The 15,844-nt window shown below is 44.1% G+C and overlaps 1 protein-coding gene across 3 annotated transcripts in view; it reads right to left on the bottom strand.

The window, feature by feature from the left end:
• Window positions 1–13,716, bottom strand: part of USP45 (ubiquitin specific peptidase 45) — a 3,631,241-nt gene extending 3,617,525 nt beyond the window's left edge. For all 3 annotated transcript variants that reach the window (XM_069606397.1, XM_069606399.1, XM_069606400.1), the window contains exon 1: window positions 13,643–13,716. The gene's annotated coding sequence lies outside the window, so the exon portion shown is untranslated. The remainder of the gene's footprint in view (window positions 1–13,642) is intronic.
• Between the last annotated feature and the right edge of the window lie 2,128 nt (window positions 13,717–15,844).

Raw genomic sequence — 15,844 nt, 5'->3', positions numbered from 1 at the left:
CTGTTAACAAACAAAATTTTATACATCAGAGGCTTAAGTCCAACAAACATATGCAGATTATGTAACGACGAAGGGGCTGTGGAATCAGTCCGGCACCTACTTACTTCATGTCCAAGGCACATGAAGTAAGTATTACAAGGCATTAGACAATTTTATCTGACAACTGTTCTGAAACACTCATTGCTACGCGAGGAAGATTTTTGGTGGCCCCGTCTGATAAGTGGAGAAAAAGTGACATGGTCAATTGCCACTGTAAAAATTTTGTAACACGCCCTCACGTTGATCGAGAGAAAAGAAAAAGAATAAATCAGCTAAACGATCAACGGAGGGTTTGGGGACAAGCTCCGGTCTATGCCTTGTTTATGTTCACGTTCATGTCTAGATAACAAGAGAAAGCTATCTATGCTCTGTTTTTGTTAAAATCAAATATTTTTGATAAATACAATAAAAAAATGTAAAAAACAATCACTCTTAATCATGTATCTAGCATTTCAGGCTTTAGCTGGCATAAACTGGAATTGGAAAAACGTCAGCACTTTGGCTTCAGATGTTGTAGCTTGCATGTGATGACTATACATGGTTTCTAACTTAACATATGATGGCACTATTCGGGTATATGAGGTTGTGCTAAGCACTTTAATGCAATGCCTGTCATGTGAGGCAGTTTTAAGCATAGTATAGCTATACCTGGTGTGTATGTGAGGTAGATAAGATGGCAGAAGTTGCTGTAGTTAATATATGGTTGAAAACAAAAATAAACGTGTGTCCGCTTCGTGGTATTTGCAAAACAATTTTAATTGTGCGTTTAAAAAAAACGATTGTGATGTCAACAGGACCATATGGTATTGCTTTCCTGTGATGTTGTCAGGGTCAAAGGTCATGTTATGCAATTTGCTGCAATGTCACTTCCGTCACCCCTGACATTTTGGTGAACTGATGTCCCGGCATACAAAGCTTCTGCCTGTGGCATGATTGTTACAACGCACACCAAATACTCAGTGAAGTGTAGCAAAGCGCTACCTAACAAAAACCAAGTGACATTAAATCACATAACATATGTTATGGAGCCACTTTACAGCTTCGGTGCATTGGAATTGCCTGACTTACTGATCACCTCATTAAAGTATGCTTACAAGAGCATACCTCTCAAACTTTTCAGTTTCCAGGGCGGGTGAAAACAAAGGATTTTGTTTTTGGCTGGTGAGAGCGCATGGAGGTTTATAGGCGGGAAAAAGGGGATTGCTGTAACGGGCGTAACAGGGGGGCACTCGGCCCACTGACCTTTCTAAGGTCATAGTGCAAGGCAAAGCCTGCCCTAAATCTCCAAGGGCAGCAATGATCCTCCGGCTCCACTGAGCAAGTCAGGAATCAGAAAGCTTTCCCTGCTTCTTGGTTCCTGTTTGCATGGTGCGCTGGAGGACTGCAGCACAGCATTAAGCCTGGAGCTGCTGGTCGGGAAACGGACAAGAAAAAAACAACTTTTTGTATGTATGTGTGTGCTTGCAAGGTTGTCTGATGTTTATATATGTATCTACGCAAGTGGGTGTCTGTATATGCGCGTGCAACAATGCAGTGTGATTGGTGTGTATGTAGTATGGGTGCGAGTGGCACAGGGCCGGTCTTTGCATAAGGCGGTGCAGGCGGCTGCCTGACGTGCCAGCCTCTAGGGGGCGCCGAGAGGATCAATACACAAACATGCTTTTGTATCATTTAATTTAAAAAAGTAGTACATACACTGTGTACGGCGATAATGTTATCTATGTAAAAAAAAGTGCTACTCGAATTTCAAATCAGACTGAGAGCACTGTCTGACTCACTGCAGGATGCCTAGGCAGGGATGACATTTGGGGGTTGCTCCCTTACAAAGCCTGACTTGCCCTTTGCAACACCCCTACCATATTGGAAAAGACAGATGTAAAAACGGAAGCTAAGTTTTTGCGTCCGTTCTTTTCAATATAGGTGTTAGCTTACTGCCTGTGCCGTTGCAGGGGGTGCCACTTGGTCTCCTCCTGCTTTGAAGAGATCTGTACTTTACAACCACGAAAAGTTACAGGTCTTGAAAGCACAGGTGCAGGGGCCGAGGGGGTGGTTCTAAAAAACATTGGGTGTTTACTTCCTCCTTCAGTTCACATACAAGGAAACACCTTGCCAAACATTAAAGCAGCTTTTCCAGCCGTAGCAGACCCTTAGTGCACCCTAACCATCTACCGGTGCTTTTGGTTTCTTTAAAAAGCTGGTTGAGAACATCGATCCAGTCTTTTTTTCCCGTGGTACTTATTTCAGAGGAAGCCTCCGCCCGCAGTCAGCAGAGGAGGTAGAGCCATGTCTTCTTCGAGCTCTGCACCACACTGGCGTTTCCTTCAAGTTAGTGCCTCCCGAAGTGGAGGCAAGGTCGTTCCCATGCCGGCCGGACTGTGTGGTAAGCTGCAAGGTTCCACCTCAGGTATCCCACAGCAACAGGGCATTGAGCGGTTCAATTGGATCTTGTGTCAACACACCCAGCATAGCGACTCCAAGCAGATGAGTGATCAAGTTGGTCACAACAAGCAAAGCAATACTAATGAGAAAAGAACTTGTGCCAATAAAAGGTCTTGGCAGACATCACAGACTCCAAGGTGATGCTGTCATCTTGTCTGCCACTGCAAGGACACTGCTAAGAACACCTTAAACACTTCGCGTTTAACCATGGGCGGTGCTAGGCAGAATCCTGTGCAGTGCCCTTAGGGACCACTACACACAATTAAGACTGCAGGTGGCAATACAAGTTTTACCTTTGGTACAAGCCTGTGCTACTATGTCAGAGTGGTAGCAGTGGCAGAGCAGCCAGGCTTATCTCAAGAGTATATGAGCAGTAGCAGAGACTACACAAAAGGACCACAATTACTGCGACTCAAGCTAACGCTGACTCAAGGTTTCAGGTAGAAAAATATAAGTACATTTATTTTTAAACCATTTGTTATAAACAGAACACTTCTATGAAACTTCAATAAAAACCACACGTTAAATATACTATAACTAACCAATTCACTTTGTACAGTAAGTCTCAAGGTAAGTACCCTGTGTTTGAATGAACCGGTGTTATGAACAAAACATGTTACTGCGAATACAATTGCAATCACTTTTTGACAGTTCGGTCTACTAAATAAACGCGTATCCATGACATGAAATGCTACCGGGGCAAAAACACTTAGCACCTGAGATACCCAGAGGGAGTTGAAAATCACAGGCAATATTTTGGTTAGGCAGGCAGAATCAAGAAACGCTCAGAGACAGGAGTTCAAAAGTCAAAGGGCCGGAGCCAGGGTTGAAAGACACCGGGGCCTGTTGCCGAAGATCACACAGTCAGACAGTTCACGATTCAACATAGTCAAAAGTACTTCGATATTGTCAATGTTCGGAAGCAAAAGTTATAAGAAAGAGGGAAGACAAGGGCAAGCCTTGGAAATGAAGAAAAGGGGTTCACCCAGTTTTCCTCAGCAGAACACAGTGCCTTGTTCCAATGGTGCAACTGGTGCCCTGGCAGTTGTTCCTGTTGGTTTCCCGCAGACCCACAATTCCTGGAGCTTTGTTGTGAAGGAGGACGTCTGAAGGGGGTCTGCACCACACAGGGATGAAGCCGGCAGCAGCGACAAGAAATAAAAGGTGCGCTCCTTAAAAACAGGAGAGGCTCTTCAGGTGGCTATCCGGACCACTACAGCAGCGTGCAGCGATTTCGACCAAGGAAGAGGATCCCCTGGCTGTAGAAGATGAGCTGGTTATCCCCACCAAGCTCAGTGGAAGAAGACTCCGGACTGGATCTTCTCGAAGTCGTTGAAGGGCAGATAGCTCAGGACTGCAGCAGGGCTTCACTGGGACGGGGTAGTTGCAGCAGCCGTCGTTCTCTCCGCTTCTGTTTGGTTCCTTGTAGTTCCAGTGGCGACTCTCTGACTTCTAGCCCAAGGGACATGCCTTTTATGCAAAAAAAAACATTCACACAGCCTGGCTGTCAATCGCCCAGCAGGGGGGTTGTCCAGCCCAGACAACAACCCTGGCCAATCATGACAAAATGTGACTTGGGTTTCCTAGGATACCCTGTGCAGGGGGTGACTACACCCCTCCCTCACATTCAGCCCACCTAGACACCAGGCGCCTTGAGGAGGGCTTCTGAGCAGAAGCCCGCCAAAAGACAGTGAACAAAGAAGGCAAACCTAGTTTGCCACGCAAAGTAAAACACAAGAAGTACTTTAACAAAAAGAAATGGCGAATAAACCCAACCGGAGCCAAAAGAAAGACGATTTGGTCAAGCGGGTTTATGTTCGAGGCTAATATAATAGCCAAGAACAGTACCACGTTTATCTAATATAATTGCAGTAGAAAAGTTAGGGTAGATACCACTGCCACCAGCCAAGTCTAAATGTTAAAAGAGCGAAACAATGCTATAGGAGATACAGATAAAAAGGGATATGAATTAACCCTTTCCAGTACTCCATGGATGATGGGGTGTACTGGATCTGTGGTAGATTGACTAAGTAAAGTTAATGGTAACTTTAACCTTTTCTGGGGGACGGTAGTCGCCTCAGAAATGGAGTCGAGGGAAATCTCAAAGACAACCCTGTGCCACAGCATGGAAGGTGCTGTGTGACGCACAAAAAGAAGGGGGCTACTGAAGTGGTGTACTTCAGAGTCCACAATCACAAAAACAGATAGAAACACATAGCAAAACACAGGTAAGAGTGGGGGAAAAAGCTCTCACTCTTACCAAGTGGAAAAAAATAAACTCCAGAAGTCCAGCAAAGCTGCTGGGGGACTCACTAGGTGAGGGAAATTAGCCATAGATGACAATTCTCCCTAACAGGCTGTATAAAATGCATGCCACCTATGTGCTAATTGATTCACAGTGGTTTCCCAGGCTGGTGTGGCCTAGACTGAATGGGCGAACCACCCTTGCAATGACTTTGTCTAATCAGTCCATAATAAAGGCAATTTGTTTGATAAGTCCAGAACCCTTCACAGAATTATCAAGGCAATCTATGCGCTTACAGCTTCTGAATGGAGTCTAAATAGACCTCAGATGCCGGGCTTGGGCACGTGGTCCCGGGGGATTTTTTTGTAAACATACTGAATGCTGTGGCATGGAAAGAGGAACCATTTCACTGATGCCAAAGGACCTCATGTGCCTGCCAAACCCGGTAGTTGCGGCTGCAGCCTCTCGCAGTGAATCCACAGCCCAGGAGCTTGCAACTCAGTTAGGATGCATGTCACGTTCACCATGCATTTGATGTTTAGTACATAGAAGAAAGAAATTGGCTTTTATATATTTTTTTAAACAGTTGAGAAATTCTGTTAGCTGCCCCATTGTACCTAAAATATTCCCTTCCAGTTATCTTCATAGCCTCAGTGAAAACTCGGATCACAATGAATACAAGCATTGGCAAAGCCATTTCTTTTTATGTCACATGCCAAGTGCTATTCCAGATGTTCCCGTATTGCCATTGTATGCCTGGCACACTCACCATACCTTAAGCAGGAACAGCATCATGGCCTTTCAACTTTTTCAAATGAAAGGGGCCTCGGGTTCAGGGGATTTCCCAACAACTGCCTCCCCATATTGCCAGTCACCAGTCTTACAACATTGCAATATATTTGTCTATTTTTGTTCTAGGGCTTAAAATGTGTGCTTTACAGCACTCATTACAAGCTGCATTTTATCTTCCCATGGGATATACAGAAGTGGTATCACCTCATTGCCTTCTAGCACTGGTTCCTCCACATCAGCCACGTGTGGACAAAGAAGGGTTTATAACTCTTCAGTGGGCATTTTGTGTTTAAGCTCCCTGACAGCAGTGTCAAGAAAAGTTACTTTTTGAACACATAGGGCTCATTACAAGTATGGTGGAGCAGTAAAAAATTGGCGGTAATGGAATTACCCCCATTTTTCCCACACCGCTATACTACGAGTATGGCCCCGGAGTGGGGGATACACCACCCGGATCATGCCGGAGGTAAATCCTCCCACTTTCTGCTGAAAAGCAGCAACATAGGTGGAATTACTGCAGTGGTAATTCTGCCGGTGGTAATTCCACCCAAAATGCCTCCTTGAGTCTAAAGTGGGATTAACTCTCCCAGCACCACTTGTAATTTTGCTGTAATTGGGCTTGACCAAGTGGCGGTAACGGTAATTCCGTTGGGCGGTATTCCGGTATAGGATTTATCACTGCAAGACCACCCAACTCGTGATGAGACTCATTATACAAGTAACATTCTAAGACTGTCAGCTAGTATGTAAAGTATGCATTTTCTATTGAATTTGTATTTCCATCTAGTTATTTATAGAGTTCCCTATTTACAACATTTGTAACATACCATTTTTGTTATTGTCATTTTTGGGTGAGGGGGTGCCAATGATGCTTCTCGCCTGGGGTGCAATCTGGTGTAAAACCGACCCTGCGAGTGGGCATGTGAATGAGAAAAAGGTGTTAGCGTCCAGGGTCCACGTGAATGGTTGAGAAAGAAGCTGTATGGTGAGTGATTGTGGGTGAATGGGTATGAATGTGTGTACTCGGCTGGGGTTGGGTTTATAGCATAATTAGGCATGCTGAAACCCTGGATATGTTCTTACTGTGGATTAGCATGTTTTACTCTCATTAAAGGGAAAGGCCAACTTGATGTTTGTTCTTACATTGGGGTAGGGAGCCATTTGTGGAGCCAACAAGGAAACGTTACCTTTTTGTTCCATTGCATTTTTGCTGGCGTTAAGGGGAAAAGCAACAGATGTGTGTTCTTACGTGACGTGGTAGGCATTTGTGCAGTCAGCAAGGGAATGTTTCCTTACTGTGGTGGCATTGCATTTTTTACTTGCGTTAAATGCAAAGTCAACATGAGTGTTCGTATTTGTTGGGCATTGAGGGAGAGTATTTGTGCAACCAGCAAAGAGAAGAGATGATGTTTTCTTACTAAGGCATGGCTTCTCTTTTTACTGCCATTAAAAGCAAAGTTAACATGTGCGTTATTACTTGAGGGGAGGGCCATTTGTACAGCTGGCAAATGCAATATGTTTCCTTATTTCGGCATCACATTTTTACTGCCGTTGAGTGAAACATCAACATGAGGAGTGTGGTTACATGCAAGGGGTGTTGGGGGGCGGGGGGAGTATGTGTGCAGCAAGAAAGTACATCATGCATTCTTTCTACGGCATAGTTTTTTACTGGTGTTAAGGGCAAAGTCAATATAAGCGTTATTAGATGGGGGAAGGACCATTTGTTCAGCCATCAAGGAGATATTTCCTTACTGTGGCAGTGCATTTTCTAACGGTGTTCCTGGCAAAGTCAACATGAAGAGTGTTCTTAGATGGTGGGGGTGAGCATTTGTGTGGCCTTCAATCACGTTTCTCCCTTTGTGATGAGATTTTATACTAGCATTAAGCCAAAGCCAACAGGAGTACGTTTTTACATGAGGATACTGGCATATATTGGCTGAGTCTCTGTGACACTCTTGTTCGATCACATGTACTGAGTGAAGTTAGAGATACGTAGCTGACCATGCGCCAGACTCCAAAGTTAACGGGACATGCCCCGTATGGGGGGTGGTCCATGTGTAAACAGATGACACGGTCCACAGAGATTGACCTAGGCTGGCGCACACCCTGGCCAGAACGTCATTTACTTGATTACATGTCCATGTAAGTAAATTGAGATACGTGGGGGATGACCAATAGACCAGTCAAGAAACGTATGGTGGAACAAAAGTCATTGTGAGAAACCTGAGGGTGTTCTTCCAGGTAAGCCCCGAGATTCCTCTATTCCCGTGGCCTGGGGAGGGCCATCGCTTTTGGATCCCAAACCTGGGGGTGGACAAGCGAGGGAGGATCACCTGGGTACGGGAGTCCAGGGTAACAAATCTGGGAGACCCTCAGGTGAGATGCAGTATCCCATTAGGATGACATGGGGTAAGGAAGACATCCCTGAAGCCTTCACAGGATATTCGGTCTATCTCTCTTGAAAAAGGAAGAGAAGTCCAATCATAGCAGAATGACATGGGTGGGGAAGCACAGGAACCAGAGGGAACCAAATCTGTTTGGCTATAACTTCAACGGGTCCTTCCCCAACGCAAGTAAAAGGACTTCTTATCCATATCCATCCAACCATTCCAAATCCTATTCCAAAGGATAATATGGGGAAAAGAAAATTGTCCCAGTTATATAAAAATCAAGCAGAAGGAAGCAGTGGGAAAGACGAGGAGAACCTGGAAAAAAACAGAGTGCCGAGACGGTGACCCGGTATGCCAGAAGGGGTGCAGCGTGGCTAGGGAGCCGTGTCTCCAAGGAGACAGAGCGAGGTACTCGACTGCAAGCTGCTGGCCGTGTTTAAAGAACTGCTTGTTCCCTGGGGACGTGTTCTGGTCCCATGGGTGTTCGAGGGGCAGGTGGTGAGACCTCGACCCAAGCAACAGGAGGAAGACCGCTTTCCAGCACCATGCTTACCAGCGAGTTTCATAAGAATGGAATAGAGAAACTTGGTAGTGTGCAGGTGAATACAGCAGAAATTAAATAATGTTGCAAGCGGCATGAAAGTCAAGATAGTGTAAAGAAAACGTACTGCAAGTGTTGCAAAAGGAAAGAAGACAGAAAGGAAGCAAGGTTCAACGCGCTACGATGCGCAGAGTTAGAAGGAGAAAAGAGCTTTAAAAGTGAAAGGCGCTAGTGGCGCGGAAACAAGAAAAGCGAATGAAACACAGAGAGGGTGCGAGCGATCCGAAAGAAAGGAAAGGGAGCAAGCGACCCGAAAGCAAGAAAGGAGGCGAACGACCCGAAAGTGAGGAAAGGGTGCAAGCAAAAGGGTGCAAGTGAGCACGATAAAAAGGAGTGTGTGTGCAAGAGGCACAGTTGTGAAAAGGAGCAAGAAACAGGTACAAGTGTGCACAATTGCCCAGTAAAGCGGGAAGTATGAAAGGCATGTAAAGTGTGAAAAGGGGTGCAGGAAACCCCAACACTGGGAAGTTAAAAAAACTTGTGAAAGTAGAAGAAAAGGAGAGGGGTTATTCATCAAAGTGGTCACGCTAAGGAGGAGCAAAGACCCTGGCGTTCTCGAAAGTCTCTGATATTGCACCTAAAAGAACTATGATTAACGAAGGGCACATTCTGACAAGCAGACCCTGTGTGTCTTGCATCAAAAGGCCCTAAGCATGGGGACGGGAACCCTGAAAGGCCTATAGAGTTATTGGAAGCGAGAACGCTACGAGGAACTGTGTTGTATTCTATTTGAAACTTGAAGGAATTGAAGCTTAAGAAAGGGAATAATCTTGAAAAAGTGGTTTGAAAATATTGCAGTGATCCTCTGGAAAAGGTTTTACAAACCATCCTTTTACATTGTACACATTTTTATGACATTGGCAGAACAACCCCCGTTGGGAAAACCACGTAAAATAAGCCTTGGTTTATGTTTCTTTTTGGAACCATTATTTTCCTTTAAGAAGACTTCCTACCACATTTTGTCAAAGAATGAGGGCATGCATAGGTTTAAACACAGACAAATTTTGTTTTGAACTTGCAGACATCAACGGCCCTTAGAAACATCAGTTGAGGGAACAATCCCTTTAAAAGTTGGGACCAGTTAAGTATTACATATCTTACATCGGGCTGTAATTTAGCGCTGCCTCACAGATATTATTCACTCAAGGTGGATTCTGGTTGCGTATTGCCATACTGTGCCGGAGAAAGGTTAATGATCCACATGTATATCTATCAAAGTGATGACCTAATGAGGTTAGGCTGCATAAAGCAGCTAAAAGAGGATGAAGTCAAGTTGAGTTTGTAAGGCACAGGGTGCTGTCCTTAGAGCCATCATGTGTACTACTACAAGTGTGAGGAATCGGCCACCATGCACTGTATGGCATCTAGTCCAAGATAGCCAAACTCGCCATAAGGAGCCGCATCAGTCATCCATTTCAATGGGGATAATGCCGCCAATAGACACAGCAGGTCGTGCTCGCGGGACAAAGCAATGCTGAGCAGCGTTTTCGAGAAAGCTGCCGGCGTACTGGTTGTACACCGATTACTGGTAGTCTACGGTAGGTGCAGGCGAAGCGAGAAGAGTTTCTCATGTGGCGTAGGGTGCAATTTGGTCATTAATGGCTATCCCTGACTCGCACCAGGGTGACATGAGGTGTCTGTATATTGCAGGTGGACCCAAGGCGCTGCTCCACCGGGTGTAGACCGGGATTGTGGTAGCAACTGCCCACAATATCTGCACTGTGTTTGCGTAAAAACCATGACGTTGAGGAATAAGTAACTGTTCGATTATAGTCGTTTATTTCCAGACACCAAGTTGGGTTTGTTTGCATATTGTTTGTTTAGGTGAAGGTTACATACATGACCCAGTCCGTTGCTAGGAAAACAACAGCCAGCAAGTACCATGTTTATTTCCATTTGTTGATGAGGTATTGGCACATTCTGAGTGTTATTGACACACTGGTAGAGTCAAAGACGGTGCTGATGAAAATAGCCAGAACCATTTGAATCTGGAAAAGTCATTATATCTATTGTGCCACTATATTTTGTGTTGCAGGAAATCCTGGGCATAATCCCCAAGAGATATAGGAAGAAAGAGACATAAGGGCAACATTACCTGAATGTTTTTCATCTATTGATTCCAAGTAAGTCCCAACGTTTCACAGGGATCATTATATTAAGACACACAGGGCCTCATTACAAGGTTGGCAGTAACCCACTGTCTACCAGCGGGTTGCCGCCAACCCTGTAACACTGATTCCGCCACCGCATATACTGGCAGCACCCCGGTGACACCGGGATATCACAGGTTGGGACGGAGCGGTTACTCCCCATTCGGAATGGGGACACAAACACTGGCACCGTTAGCAACGGTGCTTCAGTGAAAAGTCTGCTGGTAGGGGCCCGAATTCCTAGCAGGTCAGGCCTGCTGAGAGTTCCATGGCCCCTACCGGCAGACTCAGAGTTTGCCGGTCCAGAAATGGTGTTGGTACGTTGCTACGGGCACCCTTATTTCAGGACCGGCAAACTCGTAATTAGTCCCAGTCTTGAAAGGTTATTACATCTACTATGCCATCACATATTGTTACAGAACATTCTGGGCATAATCTCTAAGAAATATAGGAAAAAAGGGACAGAAGCAGGATGCCTATAAATTGCATGAGCAGCCTTACCTAATTTTCAAACTAATATAATAGGTAAGAACAAATGAATCCATATCAATAAATCTTAGCCTTATACACATATTGCCTTACTAAAGGCTATTTGGATTGTGTGTGTTTTTATTGTTGCAGGGTAGCAATTTGGTGAAGCACCTAATTACACAAAGTATTGATGGTGATTTTTAGATAGCGTTAAAAGCTGATGGTGACCACAGACTTCAAATCCAAGTACACCGTGAATAGATATGTACCGTTGTATATATCCATATGAGAAGAGGGTTAAAGAATGATTTAGAAATTAAGATATGTTTCTCTATTTCTGTTTAGGAATAGTCCAGGAAGATTTTTAGGACACAAGACATAATAGCTTATTTCTACTTGCAAAATCATTAGTACAGCCCCTAAGGAATCTCCAGCACTTTGTGGGCCACCAGGACAGAAACGTGCATGTAGGGCTTGGAATAAGGGTATAGAGCTAACGTTGATGAGTAGGGTCAATTCTGACATTTTTATTATGTTTTTTGAGTTTGAAATCAGAACTGTATTGTTTTACTCACACATACCTCTGTAAGTAATGTGTTGATGTGTTTTATTACATCTTAAGAATTTTTTTTATATTGAACTTCTTAATAAACTGTTGATTTTCTTGGTATATCCTCCTGGCTAATAAGTTGAATTCTTTGAGACTAACCTTCCTTTATGATAATCATACAGAACCATTAAGGACATTGAAATCGGTCGACATAAATACTGGGAAGCACGCTGGAATTCAGTGAATCCCAGAATTCATGATCTTAGCGAGCCTGGGCTCAAAGATCATACTACGTCTTCGTAGTGCTAGTGCTTAAAATATGTACATTCAGCACTTTTTAGCAAAGTGTCTATTGATCCAGGAGTAATAAAATGAGCATGCCTGAAACAGTGACACCTTTCCAAGTGTCTTGCTTGAATCTTTATGGTCTTTGTTCAATTGATTTCTTTTTTAAATACCCTAAAACATGCACTGGGTAGTTTAGTCTTCAATGTGGAATGAGACATTACCAATTGTAGACCTCCAGTAAAGCTTTGAGGGATATTTCTTGTTCTGTTCATTCATAGACAGTCAGCACACCACCAGTTCCTAGGATGCGTGTGTGATGGAAGCAAGGGCAGTTAGATCTGTGCTCTGTCTCTGTTGTTGGTCTGTATACCAGCTTGAATTGACTCATTGCACTTAGTTATCTGTCAGGAGCTGTGTCTGTGTTTTTCTAAAATTGTGTGTGGATTGTTTTGTCCCACGTGTGGTACAATATATTGGCAGAGCCAGCATGAACATGTTTTCTTACAGTATCATTACTGCACATATTATTACTTGCCCTGCACACAGAGGTGGCTGCTACATTTGGGTAAACCACACTAGAGAGACCACGGGGTTAGTCTGGGTACAGGACCGTTTGGCCCTGCTTATCACCCAATATCAACCTACAATACCTTGAAACAACGACTACTGTTAAGCACTACACTCCAAAATGACATTACACATTTTTTTTAAATAAATGTACTTTCGTAATGTCATTTTGGGGTGTCGAGTGTTTTTTCAAAGTAGTCGTATTTTGCCTTGTATGTTAACATTGCTAACATTTGGGTGCCAGGGACAGCCCTCATTTCTACTGCTAGGTGAAAGATTTAAGGTTTGATTACAAAACACACATCCTTCACCTAGTGCAGTGCATGCCCCCTGCACCAGAATGATCATCATGTGTGGTGGTCCAGGCAGGCGGGCCGGGAGGTTGCTTCGTAGCAGGGGCTTTGTTACTGCTTGGAGGGTGACATCCTCAAAAAGCGTGCGAGTGGCTAGGTATGCAAGAGAATTAGGATTTGAAAATTGGTGGCTTTTTTCTTTGAATATGCCGTGATTTTGCACAACAATGTGATATTTATGATATACAGTTACTCCTTTTGAGCAGAGAAATGCTTAAAACACATGCATTTGTAGCTAAATGAGGTTTATGTTAGTAAAATACTAACTCTGACCGAGGAACATAATTAAGGGCAAAGAAGAAACCTGCGAGCATTTCAGGCAACTAGGAAAGAAGCGTGGTGCGCCTTCGAATCCAACAGCAAAACGTGCTCACCTCACTGCTCCAGTTCCAGTGAATAAAAAATGAACCAAGCATGTTATATAAATCTAATTTGGGCAATGTGTAAATCTAAATGATAGAGAAAAATGGTCTAGGCGGTATTTCCTTTTTGTAAATTAAAAATACAATAGTAAACTTAGATTTTGATTTGCAATGCTAAAAAAGACCGATGGAAAACTTCCTGTCATGCCGGGCGAATACACGTAATCTGCAATACCAGATATACATGCTCTACCGTATAAAACAGGCTGTGTGGAGCAGAAGGGAACTCTTTGGGGTAAGCCATATGTTTACCGCAGGGGGATACCCCGCAAAACGCCTCTCTATAGGAAACCGCGGTTTTAAACAACGCACTGTAAACAGACATAGGACCATACCTAGGCAGAGGGAAGTGGACTTCAGAACTGTTCACTGACAGCTGGCTCACACTAGAAGGGAAGTTGTCACCGAGCTAACCTACCAATGAGAAGATCGCGAAGGTGGGCCTTAAAACCCCGTCTTGTCAATCAAGGCACGTTCTAGTGTGTCCAAGACGTCGGTTCATTCACGCCGTGCATGATCGAAAGAACGCTACAGAAAGAATGTATTGAACTTACAGGAGCGAGTGAAGGTTCTCAGGTTTGAAGTGAAAGGAAAAGACGCCTTAAGCCCTGGTGTGCTGTAAAAAGGTCGTTTACAAAATGTAATGGTGACAATTTGGACTTCGGTATCCACTTTTGTACCAGGAAGACACCTCCAACCCACAGCACCAGGCATGTGTCTTCTGCCAAGATAAAACTAAGTTATGAAATAACCGCCCTGCCTTGAAAATATTTGGCACGCTTTTTCGCTGAACTTTACATTTTCTTCATATGATGCAAATTCCATGCTTCATGCCTGTGTCAAACAATGACTCGAAGCAGGTGTACTTGACACCGTTTCTTTTCTGTGTCCAGGTGTTTAAAGTTTAAAGTATGGTTGCAAAAACTGACATTAGTTTGCATTCTGGTACTTGTTAAGTTCTATTCATAATACGTAAAACAAAGCTACAGTCTTACTTTTATGTACCATAGAGTGGATATTTGTTTGTTTGTTTATTTTATTTATTTATATAGCACTCCAACCCAGGAGTAAAAGGGCGCTAGTACAGGTTACAAAGCACAATACATGGTAATTAACAGTGAAACTTTTTAGCAAGGGTTATATACAGAATATACAGACAGTGGCAATAAAAAGCATCCAGTAATGACAAAAATGAGGCATGTACAATATATACAAATTGTAGCTAAGTCTAGCTTAATGGTTGACTGTGTCAGTAGCCACCCAATGGTGAGTTTCCTGAAAGACTGGAAGGATTTGGCCGACTTGATGTTCAATGGCAGGGAGTTCCAGAGTTGGGAGGCGAGGACAATGAAGCTCGAGCCTGCGGCTCCTTTAGAAATAAATCTGGGCACCGTGAGACATAAGGTGTTGGAGGATCTAGTAGTTCTGATGGACTGCTTCATGGTGAATTTGTTGGTGAGGTGGGTGGTTGAGGGCTTTGTAGGTGCGACAGAGTTTTTAGGTCAATTTTTCGTTGAATGGTAAGCCATTTGCATGTGATTCTGGTGGCAGAGATATGCTCTCGCCTAGGAATTTTTAGTGCTGCTCGTAGCGCATTATTTTGAAGGACTTGGAGTTTACTAATTATAGCTTGGTTGGCACCTAGGTAGAGGCTGTTGCAGTAGTCTAACTTAGATTGTATGAGAGCTCTAGCTAGCGTAAGGCAACTGTTAGTGGAGAGAAATGGTCTGCATGCTTGAATTAGTTTTCCTGTATAAGCGGTGGCTGAGGCGGTCAAATTGACTTGCTTAGTGAGGTTGATATTGGCATCAAGATAGAAGCCATGTGTTTTCACATTTTTGGCGACAGGGATGGTGTTGCCGTCGATGATGATTTTGGAGTAGTTAGGGCTCAATCTTTGTAGGTTGTTCGGTGAACCGACAATGAGCAGTTCAGTCTTCTCGTCATTCAGGCAGAGGCCGTGTGTGGCCATCCATGCCTGAGTGACGGAGAAGATTTCATTGATCCTGGTAACATCAGTATTGTAATTGCCGGAGATGGTGAGGAGTATCTGGGTGTCATCCGCATAGTTTGTGTAAATGACACCCAGACGATCCAATTTATCAAAGAGAGGCTTTGTAAAGATGTTATATAGGGTGGGGGAGACGCATGAACCTTGTGGGACACCACAAGTGATAGGGATGGTGTCTGCTGCTGCCACAGGGGAAAAGCCCCTCATGGTTCTGTTGGCCAAGAATGTATCCACGTGACAGCAGAGGGGGAGAAATGGGCGGCAGAAGAGAGGTGGTTACAGAGTATTTTATGGTCGACCAAGTCGAAGGCTGCTGAGAGGTCTAGGAGGAGTAGGATGGCAGCCTTACCCTTATCTTTAATGTCGTCAGTCTGACTTTTGAGATCAACAAGGGCGGTTTCTGGTCCATGTTGAGGTCGAAAGCCAGTTTGATGCAATCCAAGTAATTGGTTGGACTCTAAGTAATTCTGGATTTGCAGGTAAGCGACTCTGTCCAGGATTTTTAGCAGGAAGGGAACGGTGGTGA

The sequence above is a fragment of the Ambystoma mexicanum genome, chromosome 4p, assembly GCF_040938575.1.
Source record: "Ambystoma mexicanum isolate Mex_15411 chromosome 4p, UKY_AmexF1_1, whole genome shotgun sequence".
Classification (NCBI taxonomy): Eukaryota; Metazoa; Chordata; class Amphibia; order Caudata; family Ambystomatidae; genus Ambystoma; species Ambystoma mexicanum.
Note: the sequence above shows the minus strand (reverse complement) of the source record. Positions and strands in the feature narration are given on the sequence as shown.